General features: G+C 36.5%; 1 protein-coding gene across 1 annotated transcript in view; it reads left to right on the top strand.

The window, feature by feature from the left end:
* The first annotated feature begins 3,662 nt into the window (after positions 1 to 3,662).
* LOC131436689 (RYamide neuropeptides) overlaps positions 3,663 to 13,378 on the top strand; it is a 44,740-nt gene continuing 35,024 nt past the window's right edge. The window contains exon 1 of the mRNA XM_058605556.1: positions 3,663 to 3,975. The gene's annotated coding sequence lies outside the window, so the exon portion shown is untranslated. The remainder of the gene's footprint in view (positions 3,976 to 13,378) is intronic.

Below are 13,378 nucleotides of genomic sequence, written 5' to 3'. Positions count from 1 at the left end.
GTTACGTAGTGGTCGTTTTATGTAAGTGAAAGTATGCAGAAGAATATATCAGTTAATTGTCAAACAAGTTTTCCATGTGTTAAATAGATATTCCTACAGTATAAATAATTCAATTTCATCTGAGAGTAATGTATTCTAGGACAGTTCATGTCAATGTTATTAAAACCGCTTAACGCTTAAAAATTTGCTGCTAAAGTGAAGTGGTACTATTTGTATTTTCTTGAAAGTGTATCTGTAGCATTGGGTTTACCAGCGAGCCATTCTGCAAGTGAAAGAAAAATTTCCTAATTCCCTGTGACCATTTTTCTGGTGAGTTCCCTTTTGAGAATTGTAATCTTTTGGTTCATTTCCATATCCTTTGTGAGTTTAGTGATAAAGATATAAGCAGTTAATTAGGTAAAATTTCGTTTTTCAAGCAGTGAACGATTAGCTGCCCCCGAAGAGGCTAACAGTAAAAAATATTTATTGCAATTGGCGTTTTAAGTTCAAATAACTGAATAATTGGTTGAAACAACTGAGTATTTTTTTTTGCTTTCATGCATACAAGTAACTTTGCTGAGATTGTGTCTTTGCTCAATTGCACGAGTGACATCTCATTGAAACGTTTCATTGTTCGCTCAGGGTGTTTGGCATTGCTCAACTGAAACGTTTCATTACTTGTTTTGTGTCGTTGCTAAGCTGCCAGCACGATAAATGAAAAATGACAGATTAGTTAAAACAACAGTCGATTAGTTGTACCAAATTTAAACCAATCAAAATCAGAAAAACAACTAAAATTTTAGTTATTTTGCGATCGCTGGCTTTTCCGTGTGGTTTCTTTCAAAAATCGAAGAGAAACATTTCGAATAGAATACCACAGTATTAAATATGAGAAAGGCATCATTACACCACTAGGTGGATTAAAACAGTATTTTTAATAGTAACAGATACGAAACGAATATTTGTAAAGGATGATTTTTTAAGAAGTATAGGATTTGATTTTAAAATAACACAAAAAAATTGAGAAAATTGATGAAATCTCCTTTGGAATCGATAGAACGATCAATTTAATTTAATGTTCGAAAATGGTTTCGGATCCATTTTAGATGGCCCATGAACAAGGTTCAATTTTTTTCACACTTTCTCCAACTTATCGGCCAGTATTTCACGAATAAATGATTCAATATTAGCTTTCAGTGCAAGGGATTGTTTGTGCATTAACTAGTATAACATACAGAATGTAACAGTGCTTTGGTCACGTAGGTCATCATTTAGAAAACGAAGTAGGTTCACTATTATATGTACTTCCAGCACCGGAACCCGAGAACCAGTATAATCGAAGCCGGTTCGTTCGTCCACCAACTAACACGACGTACAACTCTACTACTTTTTATTAAAATTTGGAAGATTTTATACGATTTTGCCATCGTACTCTAAACGACGATTTAAATTTTTGTTATATCCAAAAATATGCAGTAATTTTTGGCACGACCATAAAACATTTCATTTAACCCTAAGATTGGGAGTCCAATATTTGACACACAGTAGGGAGTACAATATTTTACACACTTTACCCTATAACTCGGAAGTCGGATCCGGATCAAATTTAGGAATTCCGTATGGGACCGTGAGAACATTTATTTAAATCTAAGTTTGTGGAAATCAGTCAAACCATCGCTGAGAAAAGTGAGTGAGATCCATTTTTTAATATATGACCACTATTGCCGGTGCTTCCGGAACCGGAGACCGTATCTTTCAAACGATTCCAAGTCTCTCGAAATCGATTCTGTCATCGTCGAAAAATTTTGTTGCTTTGAAAAACACTCGGATTTGTCGGTTACGTCACATATAACATTACTCGAACCGGAAATGTTCGCGATAACCCTTCCAAATTTGATTGACAATTTTAGCTTTAAAATAAGCCTAAGTTTATCGAAATTCTTTGAGTCATCTTCGAGAAAATTCAGCTGATGAAAAATGTGCATTAAGTCGTTTATATTATATTTCTATATTATATTTTTAGAGCCGGAAGTGACAACCATTTGATTTTAGAATTTTAACCAACATTCAATAGTAGCTTCCAAACGAGCCTATACTTGTAAAAATCGGCTCGGCCATCTCTGAGAAAATTAGGCTATAAAACGTGCTTAATCCACCTAGCAGTGAGATGATATTTTTTTTATCAATCCGCATGTGTTTTTTGCATGAATATTCTTCGGTGTTTTAGTTCTCATGACATTATTTTAATGACCGTCGCTTTGAACGGCAGTTTGCGATTTTCATCGCTCATTAATGTAATGTCGGAGCTGCAAATCGGAATTTTTGTGAATGAAATTCGATTATGCCTTTTTTGAGAAAACGTTTGAGCCCTGCATGTCCTGTCGGATCTGACTAAAAAGCAAGTTGTTTTATAGGATCTTAAGCAGTTGCGTCTCGTGACGAAATTGGCTAGTTGTGCACTGCTTATGTGGTATGATAGCAGATGTAACAGTTCGTTGTAAGTGAAAACTAACGATTGAGGAATGGAGATTCGCTTGTGTTCAGCCATTTACGAAAAAATGAGTTACAATAATTCAATTTCGTTTCACATATCATCCTGTAGTTCCCAGAAGTCGGATCTAAATGAAATTCAGGAACCAACTTTTCATATGAAACTGAGTTTGTAGAAAACGAGAAAAATAAGTCAAATTATTTGTCACACTCGCATTTACTAATCTCTTCGAACAATTATGATGCCAAAAATGAACCATGCTAAAATCGATCCGAGCAAAATGTCATGAAAAAGGATGCTGTCTTTTTGGCCCTTAGAATTAATTGCATGTAACAGTGTTAAAAATCATGTTTCACGTTGCGTAAAAGCATCGCTTTATCATAGAGAGACCAAAACTCCTACTACTGGAATAAGGCGAAAAGTCGCTTACTGAAAACAACGCGTTTTGTTAGTTACGTCCCTTATACCATTATAGCTCAGGATTCAGATATTATTGCCATTTGATCTTCGATTGCGATAAATATTTATAGGTAATTTTATCTTGTGAACGGACTCTTAAAACGTGATTTCGAAGAAATGCGCTTTAAATGCCTACATTCCCAACCTAATCTAGCCTAACCTAATTCTTCGAAAGTATTCCAAAAATGTGTTTTTTAAAGATTTTAAGTTTCAACATAAGACACAAATTTCCCATATGGGACTGAAACTAGAGTATGGGCAGTAGACCATGTTAGGAAAACGTTATTTGATTTTAATTGCCGCATTGTTTCTACTATATCGCTTCAATTGATTATTTTCGGCTAATATTACCTGAGAGAAGTGCAATGTTCCTCATCAATGGAGAATGTATCCGAATAAAAGTGCTTATATTGATGAAACAATGTCTGCTCAGCCGTGTATGGCCCAGTTTGGATAGTGTAGTGATCAAAGTGATACAATATCTTTTCTGTATCCTGACCCATCGCAACGTGTTGCGTGCGATTTCACTAAACGGACAAGCGACATTCTAACGAAAATTGTGTTGCGACTATCCACATCCACCACCCCCTATTCGCTCCCAGCGACGACGGACTGAACGTGCTGCTATCCTATAGGTGTCATCCCGCAGCAACAAACGACTGTTTTATGTTGGGGCTTGGAAGGGAAGCTAGTCAGTTGCTTGTTGCTGATATATAAAAGCAATACCCATCGCCATGGTGAACCACAGTGTCGAAGGAACAACAGCCGGCGATTAATGTTTGAAACAGGTCGAAAAGGGATTCTACAGGTAGTTCAGAACAACGATCACTGTTCTATCGGTGCTTGATAGGAAGTTGTTGGTGTTGAAAAAGGAAGCTTCAGTTCAATTGATTGATGTGTTGCACAAAAATTTGGCTTATTTGTTAGAAAAAAAACTGTGTAATTTTGGAGCTGTAACCGAAGAATTGTTTGCCGTGAAGCGAGTGTTTGGTGCCCTCTTGAATCAGTGAATTCGAGTGATTTAATTGACCAAAAGTTTCCAACAGGTGAGTGTCAGTATGATAATCAAACGACAAATCGTTCAAAGTATTTCGTATAATTCTTAGGATAATAACTCAGTTTTTATACTTCAATTGAATGTAGTGACTCGGAAAAGAAAATCCCCAGTAATTGTACTGTAACCGAGTGAACTACTTTCTCCAGAACTAATTACCGAGAATGCTTGCTCGATAATTGAGCATTGCGTGCAAATCAAATATGTGTATAACTTCATTGGGCGGAAAGAAAAGTGAATCACTGAAGAACGGGTGAACCGGCAGCATGGTTTTGTCAAAGGAATTGAAAAAAAACGATGCCATGTGCTTCGTTTCGTAGAATTAATCAAGAAATTTTACTGTGTTCTCTCGGACCTATGATCAATGCATTCAGTTTTATACTGTCCACAGAGTGTGTGTGTAAATGGGCGAAGAAAAAAATCTTATGATTCGCCATGCTCAAGTAAATTTACAAAGGTAAAGACTAATAAGGCTCGTGTATTTTCTTTGGTGGTTTTCTTCTATCGATGACTCTTTGATGATTATTTCGCAAGACTACAACTTCAAAGTACGTGTGCGCGGTACGGTGAGGGTTCGCCTAGCTAATCTTGTTTCGTTTTCAAAATTGAAATAATTTAAGGTCATCCTTAATCCTATACATTGTCAGTATTTTTGAGGGCCTAATTAGTCTTAACAAATGAAAATTTGTGCCTTATAATGGTGCTTCTATTATTTCGGGAGTTTTCTAATTTCGACAATTATATTAGAACCATAAAGTTTTACAAATATGGACATTTCTCGACGAAAGACCTAACGATTAAAGCCGAGTATAAATAAACCATCAAATGAAATAAAGACATTCTATTCGGAGATTTTTGAATCAATACTACAGATAAATTTGTTCAAGGCGTATGTGGAAGCTGCATAGCGTCAGTCAAGAATTAATCCTTGTCTTTGAAGTCCATTTTTTACGCGAACTTCAATACTTTATTTTATATGCCTCGTATATGGTTGAATTATTTATTCTATAAATTGTTGATATTTTAAAGATAGCTTCATAATGCTTGTTTCATTAAAGTCTTGTTTTAAGTGCTAATTTCATATCACAAAGAAAGTTTTACAATGCAAGAAAAAGATAATAGTCGTTTGGGGTCAGGTTCAGAACTATATGGTGGATCGGTAGACGAGTGTGGCCTGACCTTATCCTGATGGAACACGACACCTGTTCTGATGGTCAGCTCTGTACTTTTTCCTGGTCAATCGTTAGCTCCAACGGACCGTTTCGAGTTGCTGACAATAGAAATCCGAGTTCAGCGTTTAGTAATGTGGAAGCATCTCGTAAAAAATGATCCCTTTTCAGTCCCACCAAATACATGGCAGACCTTTCGTGCAACAACAGTAAAAAACAGCAAAAGAATTAACTCGCATTGACAACGATCATGAATATGAAATTAATTGATTGATGTTTTACGGAATATCGATTACCATAGTCATTTACTCGGAAAAAATTGGGTTCGTTGATACCGTTGATGGAATTGTAAGATCCTCCATTCCAATCTCAATTTGTGGAAATCGATTAAAGCATCTAGTGGAAAAATAAGTGAGTTCGGTTTTGGTGTTTTTCACCAGCTTGGTGCTTTCGGATTCCGAGGACTGGCATAGCCGAAATCCGTATGGCCAGTAATTGTAAATGGTAACAGTTTTGAGATCAATTTAGTATTTTGCATAGTCGCTCCAATCGGTTCTGTAACTCTGTAACTGGAAGTCGGATCCATTCAAAACTGAGAGTGAGACCGTAAGACATTGAACCACTATTTTCGGTGCCTCCAGAACCGGAATCAGGGAACCGGTATAGTCAATATGGCCAGCAACTAGCACTGGAATAATTCTGGAGTCATAAAAATTTTCACTTATTTTGCATCGCCGCTCTATGCGACGGTAGGAAATTTTAAACACTAATCACCCTATAGGTCCTGAACCGAAAATCTGGACTTTTCAGAAAAGTTAGTGAGCCGAAGTCTGTTCGTATGGCCAGCAACCAACATGATATACTAACTGGACTAGTTTTGAATCCAATTTATAGGAATTTTTACTATTTTTTTCATTTTTGCAATTTTAAACACTCATCGTCTTGTAATCATGAAATCGGAAGTCGAATTCCGACAAAATTTAGGAAATGAGAATGGAAAGGTAAGGCATTTCATTTAAATTTAAGTTCAAGAAAATCGGTTCCATCTTCTTTGAGAAAAATTAGTGAGCTTCAGTTTGGAGTTGTGAACCATTATTTCTGGTACTTCCGGAACCGAAATTCGGGGTACCGATGAAACCGAAATTAGTTCGTTTGGCAGTCAACTAATATGACCGAAAAATTCAAGAAGTTTTGAGCGTGAAGCTCCCTGAATTCATCGTCAGTTGCATAATCGTACCTAGTCATTTGAAGTTTTGCTTGCTCAGTTTCATGTGCTAAGTAGTCTAGCTGCTTCATTGTCTTCGCTGTTGGTAGTGAGCAAGCTCGAATGAATAGAATTATAAATGGAGTGAAGTATTCAAAATGAAAACTGAAGAAGGAAACTATTAATTTGTGTGTATTCTGTAATTGACATTTCAGCTATCTGGTTTGTCTCTAATCTATTATCTGGAACCAATTCGAATGTTCACATAAACCCTATTTGAAGGATGCTCGCACACTATTGAAAGAGATATTTTGTTTCTTCAAGAGATCAACTGACGGTGGTTTAACTGAGCTTTGATTTGAAGAGAATCGATTGAAGAACTGAATGCTGCCGGTTCGGTACGTCAGCGAACGTTGTGTGTGTGTCAGAGTGTGAAGTTTACTGCAGTAGAGAGATCGTCAGTGTGTTTCACATTCGGTTTGAATTGAATGAAGTTTTACTGTACTGCACTCAACACACGTTTTTTTCCGTATCCGGAAGTCGGAGCTCGAAAATCTTACATGGGATCATCCTTTTATTTGAATCAAAGTAAGTGAGTTTCATTTTGCAGTTTTTTATGAGAATTTCCGCTACTTCCGGAACCAGTGGCCGGTATATCTGATGTGAGCTTGTGCGGGCAGCGACTCAGAAGACCTGTGAACTAGAGGAATTTATTTACCTGATATACCAGGTATTAGGTATAGCCCGGAAATCGGGTTTCATTGCACAGCCTTTCTTTATGAGAAAGACAAAAATATGATTTTTTTTCCCGATTTATTAATTTTTAGTTGGTTTGACGTAAAGCCGCCATAACTAAGTTCAGTTTTGCAATGACTGAGCGGAAACATATATTGGAGAATGAAAAACTAACAGAAAAGCTTGAGCTTGAGCGACCACCCCTGGTTGCTACTCCGTTACTGATCGGGATTAGCTGACTGGTAAATCATCCTTCAATGTACATCTTCTGGTAATCCCAGAATTCATTGATCAGTACCGGCGCCGGCCAGGCCCGAACGTAGATCGTCTAAGGAATGGGAAGGGATGTTAGTCCAACACTTGTTGTTACTAGAGGCCGTATATACTACTGCGCACTCCACAAGTGTCACGGGAGAAGGATATTTGTTAGTAAAAAATTAATTATTGGTCGTATTCGCGCGCGACTCAGTATGTTCCGGTTTCAAGATGCTCGGATGCACCACTAAACTCACTGATTTCGCGAGTAAACGTTTCCTATATTGAAGTCCCGGAAAGTCTTGATTCACAGCTCTTATTCGAGTAAAATAAAGAAAGATTTGCAATACTATCGCGTAACGAATAAAAACTTACCTATCTTTTATAAATGAAATTACGTGTTACAAAATAAACGAGTGAATAGGATTTAGACAAAATCGTTGATTCATTGCATTGACATATTCTAAACAGTTGTTATAAAATCATTATTTATTATTTATTATTCTTTATTATTTCCGCTTTATTATTTTAATTACTTATTAATTATTAATTGGTTATATTGGTTGATCTTAGCAGCCGGCTATCGAGAAAAATCTTAATTTATTGTTTGAAATATTAATATCAAGTGTTTTTTACTACGTGTTCAAAATATCGATATATGTTATCTCTGTTATTAACTTTGTAATATCAACGGATTTGCGCAATAGTTTTAGATTATTTATTTTTTTATCATTCAATTTATAATCCTGACAGACAATCAATAATATGGAAGAAGAAAACATTCCAAATAAAACTTTTTTTCGAAGTTAGACGGAAATTGACAGGTTGAATGAAGAGATAATTTAGTGAAATAGAGTAATCAGAAATGAAACATTGAAAATATCTAATAACTGAAAGGAAAAAGAAACTCCTGGAATTGTCGCCTTTTACGACATGGAAGCAGGAACCCAGTGGATCTACTCTTGGTTCATTTTTTTCCGCCGGATTCCACACGGCATCTAGGCTGATACTGTCCGGAGAGAGCAAATAGGTACTATCAATCTCCTAGTGGACCCCAGCCCCTTGAATGAAAAACTAACAGAAAAGATGATTTATTGGAAAAAGATACGCTCATAGACAGGACTCGAACCTGCGTTTTTATGCATTCCGTGCATACGCATACGGTAGCGCGTAGGTTCGAGTTCTGTTCATGAGCGTATCTTTTTCCAATAAATCATCTTTTCTGTTAGTTTTTCATTCATTTGGCTTCTCCAACATATGTTTCCGCTCAGTCATTGCAAAACTGATGAATTTTTTTTCCAACGGAGTATTTGTCTGCACACAAAAAACAACTGAATTTTACAGATGACTTAATCCCTCATACGATGTAATTCATAAAGACCTAATTTGTCAAATGACGGAAAATCTCATTTGTAATGACTTAATGTTAGATGAGCTTGAATTTTACTGGTTTCGACTGTAACTTGCGTTCTGCTAGCTGGTGCGACTGTATTCATTTAAATGCACCTTTTACCAGCTAAGCAGATGTATGCTTCTGTGGCTCGGTCGATTAACAGACGTACTTGCGATCCAATGATTCTCGGTTCAAGTCGCGACGGTTGATCTCAGTATTCTATTTTTTTATTTCGATGAATTTCGTGTATGGAGTTTTAGACACAATATTAAATATTCTTCCACGTAAATTTGCGTGAGCTACGACGCTCCATTTATGTGCATCTAATAAGATGTAAAATCACAGGGTTTTTTTAAGTGTGTGGTTTTATGATCAATCTGCAAAGATTACCAATTATCGCTAAAGGAACGTCGGATCCTCTGATTTTCGAATAACATGGTACATCTTTAGGTCATCTGTGAGATATATCCGCGGTTCTTTCAGTAAAATATTGATATCGTTAAAGTACAGTAAGAAGATCAAAGGGCCGAGGAGACTCCCCGCCGGAATTACAAATGTTGCAAAAATTTCTTACGACCACAATCGTTAAAAAGATTACAATTCCTGAGATAAAATTGTATCCATCGAAGGACGTTTGCACCAAAACGAAGTCAATCCAAGTGTGAATATGTTGGAGTATTTGTTAAGCATCAGCTGACGTGGAGCATCAGCTGACGTGGAAATGCCTCAGGAATTGCTGTTAGCATAAAGTTCAATAATAACACTGTTCATACAGGATTTAGTTAGTTCCGATCCTCAGGCACTCGGAACTCACTACATGGGATTTGTTTTGCTTGTGGAAATGGAATATTTCAATATCAGGCTTTGTTATTGTTCCGGCGAATAGTCGAGTAGATGGCAGTAGTGAGCTTCTTATTTCCAACTTATAGTAAATTTCAAATCTACACAGGATTTTGAAAAAAAATTGATTGAGCCTGTATCCCAAGTAACATTTTTTATATTAATTCAATGCTTAAATCTTGCATTAAAACTTTAAACGGAAGCCTACTTTATAGAGCAAAGTGAAGAATCAGCCATGAACAATTACCCAAATTTTTACAATAATTAACGTGTGATGAGGAGTGTTGGAAAAATCTTGATCAAAAAAGGTTTATTTCACTATCACTTGTGAAAAAATCAGTTCAAGAGAAAAAAATCAGAACTGAAAAAATCACTTACGATATTTTCATTCACGAAACAAGCATCTACAAAATTCTGAACCGTGAAGAGCACAAGTGATTTTTTTGTGTCAACGAAACTTGATGACGAATTTTCACCCAAAGAAATATCGCTGAAGAGATAATCGAAAGGGAGAAGAGTCTCCGATGATACTTCGATGCTAAATTTCCACTACGCTTCAGTTCGACTTCGAAGTGATTCACGCAAGATTTAATTATTATATTTTCATCGATGATAAAATCTCTACTGGATAAATTCGCAACTGTACCGCAACTGAGAAATAATAACTGCAATTTATTCGATGCACGTGGGGTGGTTAATAAGAACAATCATATTTTTGCCACATTCCAATTAGTGATTATAGCGACGAAAGGCTGTTTTCATTCCAGCTGGCTGAATACACTGCACTATTTAGATTAAATCCAATAAAACACTATTTATTATTCATAGAAGTAACAGGAGCGCAGCATTGTGAGCAAGTTTCGAGAACACAGTAGCTGCAGTGTTTGAATGGCGCGTTTGAATTGGCATAGCGTTAGTCTGCGCTCCTGTTACTTCTGCGTACGTTATTCAAGCTAAATGGATTGGCTGATATTTTTTAATCAGCTGCATAACATGCTTTGTGATTGTTTTATTAATAATTTTGTATTATCATACAACTATTATTAATCACAGCACTTGCTGCTTTTATTAATGATGCAGTGCCGAATAAATTTCAAATACCATCATCACCACTATTGATTCACTTTTCAACCACCCTACGTTATTGTTCATTGGCGAATGTATTCTGCAAAGGGTTGAGATATAACGGCTATTAAAATTAATTTCCCAAAAATCTTCTGTTCAAGAATCATACCCGATATATTCAATGTGCGAACTTTTTCTGAAATATTATCGAGAAAAATGTTCGCTAGTGATTTTTTGCAATGCAAATCGCGTTATCAAAAAATCAGTACAGAGCTTTTCTGCAGTGAGTTTTCTGATCGATGACTTTTTTTGTTTAAAAATCACTTGTCGTGATTTTCAAAATTTTAATTTTTTCTCATCACCGGTGATTAGTCAATAACTAACGAAGATGAACCGCGATGAACAGAAGTTCTTCCTATTAGCACAAGTATCTGTATTCAACTTGTCAGATTTCAATAATAATCTTTAAAGTTTTCGTAATTGTTTGGATTATAGATTAACCGAGCTACTAGTGTAATAAAAAAAAAATACTTGTTTAATGAAATATGTTTATAATTCTTTCAATAAGCAGAACATATATGTATTCCTGAAACGAAGGAGCTTTCTAGCTCATATTAGTATTACCGTCATTAGTGTGAGAGAATTTTCACAGTTTCCTCCGACGGCCAACCATGAACTTATGATGGCTATATATCTTGAGCATTGTGGCGATCGTTTTGGTTTATAATACTGAAAAAAAAATAACAACCGTAAACACGTGGTAAAACACCATTGCAATACTCACCTTTTGAAATGCCAACTTCTCCCTGTAGTATAATACAGAATCAAGAGTATCCCGTTTACGCGAGGAGGAAAAAACAATGGAATTGATGATATATTATTTTATGGTGCTATAGACAAGCGAAGGCACGTAAAGGTGCCCCGCGGTGAAAAGTAACCGCATCTTGCTATCATCAGACCCTGTCAGCTTGGAGCGAAATCAATCTTCAGTTTAGCAACGCCATCGCACGGCATCAAATTCAACATTTTATGTCAATTGTATGGGTGCGCAGTGCTGCAATTTTGGCGCGCACGAATTTGACATTTCTCTCCCCTACTTCCATGTACAAGATTCGATGCGGTCTCGCCTGAAGGTGCCATGCTAGCAAAAAAAAGAATGTGATCTAATAATTTGTTCGGAAAATGTGAGAGCTGGCTATCTTGTTAATATGATGTCTTTGCTGTCATTGACTTTGTCGCACGGTTCGGCGTGTAAGCTAGCTACAGGCTTGTGGAATATAATGCTAAAATTGGTGTGAAATCATATAAACGGAATAACGCAGTTGGGCACGAGGTTATCTTCAGAAGTCAGCCGTCTTTCCTTCGGTTTCAAGCGTTTTTGTCACCCAATGCACTTAAGGACCCTGAGCGCTGTTTCACCTGTTGAATCTAAAAGAGAGATGTTAAGCGACGAAAGAAGGTGTTATATTATTTACGATTTAGTTAATAACATTTACGGGTGATTTATTCAATCGTTGCTCATTGCATTGAATTGTTCACATAAGGAGAAAATCTAATCTGTTCTGAATTTTATAAATGGAAATGTGAGCATGATGAAACTGTCGCATGTCTGCTTCGTTCAATCGTCAGTGTATTGAACGGGCATGGTTTAGGCGCTTCGTACTACATATTTTTTCGTTGGGCTGATCGGTTTCAAAGCATGGTATCAAAAGAGGTGTTTCTCGTGAGAAAACATTGCAGTGCTTCGACGATGTGTTCATTTATTTTGATTAGCTTCATCGCAAAGGATTCAAAGAGCTGGTGTAGAATTTCGGCCAAAATAAAGAAAAAAATAAAACAACGAAGAATATGATTGAGGAAAACCATCAACTTGTGGATTGTATCATCGATTGTTTTGGGGTGCTGGTTTGTTTTCCAACTGGGAAAAAACATATAAAGCACTTCAATGAACCGAAATGAACAACCTGTTTTTCTCTAATGTATCATGTTTATGTCGATTTGTTTTTCCTATGTTTGGGCACCAATTGTCGTGTGATATTTCGACACGACGCAAGTTTCGCCATCCTGTAGCACACACAACCACTTCCGTGATCGTGTTCTGGCCGACTTGTTTCACTTGTTGTACGTTTTTGAATCACCACATACTAGTAAGTCGTCGATCCGGTTCGTTTTTCTATGCTCGATGCACGGTTATACACGACACTTTCAGCATACCATTTCGGACGGTGTGATTGGGATTTGTCTTGACACCCCTGACCTCTCTATTTGACATTGTTGCGGTCTCCGGTATTAGAATTTTCCTCATTACCGTCATTGGGGAGAGATGGCAACGACGATCTTTAAGCCTTAGCAGTTCATGACGAACTACTAGGTGGCATAACAGTTCAATATAGATAGTTATGCGCTGACATGTTGAAGACGAAACAAATGGAAAATTAAAAAACTAAAATTATACGAACCCCTAAACAACAAGTTCCGTAAATCAGAAAGAATTACCGTTCTGTTTTAGAGCAATTAGCTTATTGTCTTTCAAAAACACCAAACTTGAAATTGTTCATTTTAACATTCATTAAACAGTTCTTCCGGAATTGGAAGTCAAATTCAAATAAAATTCTACTGGAAGCGATTTCACCGTAAGACCTTTCATTCAAATCTGAGATTGGAGATTGTATAAATATAAACCCATCTTTGAGAAAATGGTGTATTAACCGGAACCAGAAGTTGGATCAGAATA

This window comes from Malaya genurostris, chromosome 3 (assembly GCF_030247185.1).
Source record: "Malaya genurostris strain Urasoe2022 chromosome 3, Malgen_1.1, whole genome shotgun sequence".
Lineage (NCBI taxonomy): Eukaryota > Metazoa > Arthropoda > Insecta > Diptera > Culicidae > Malaya > Malaya genurostris.
The sequence above is the reverse complement of the archived record's forward strand: the minus strand, read 5'-3'. Positions and strand labels throughout refer to the sequence as shown.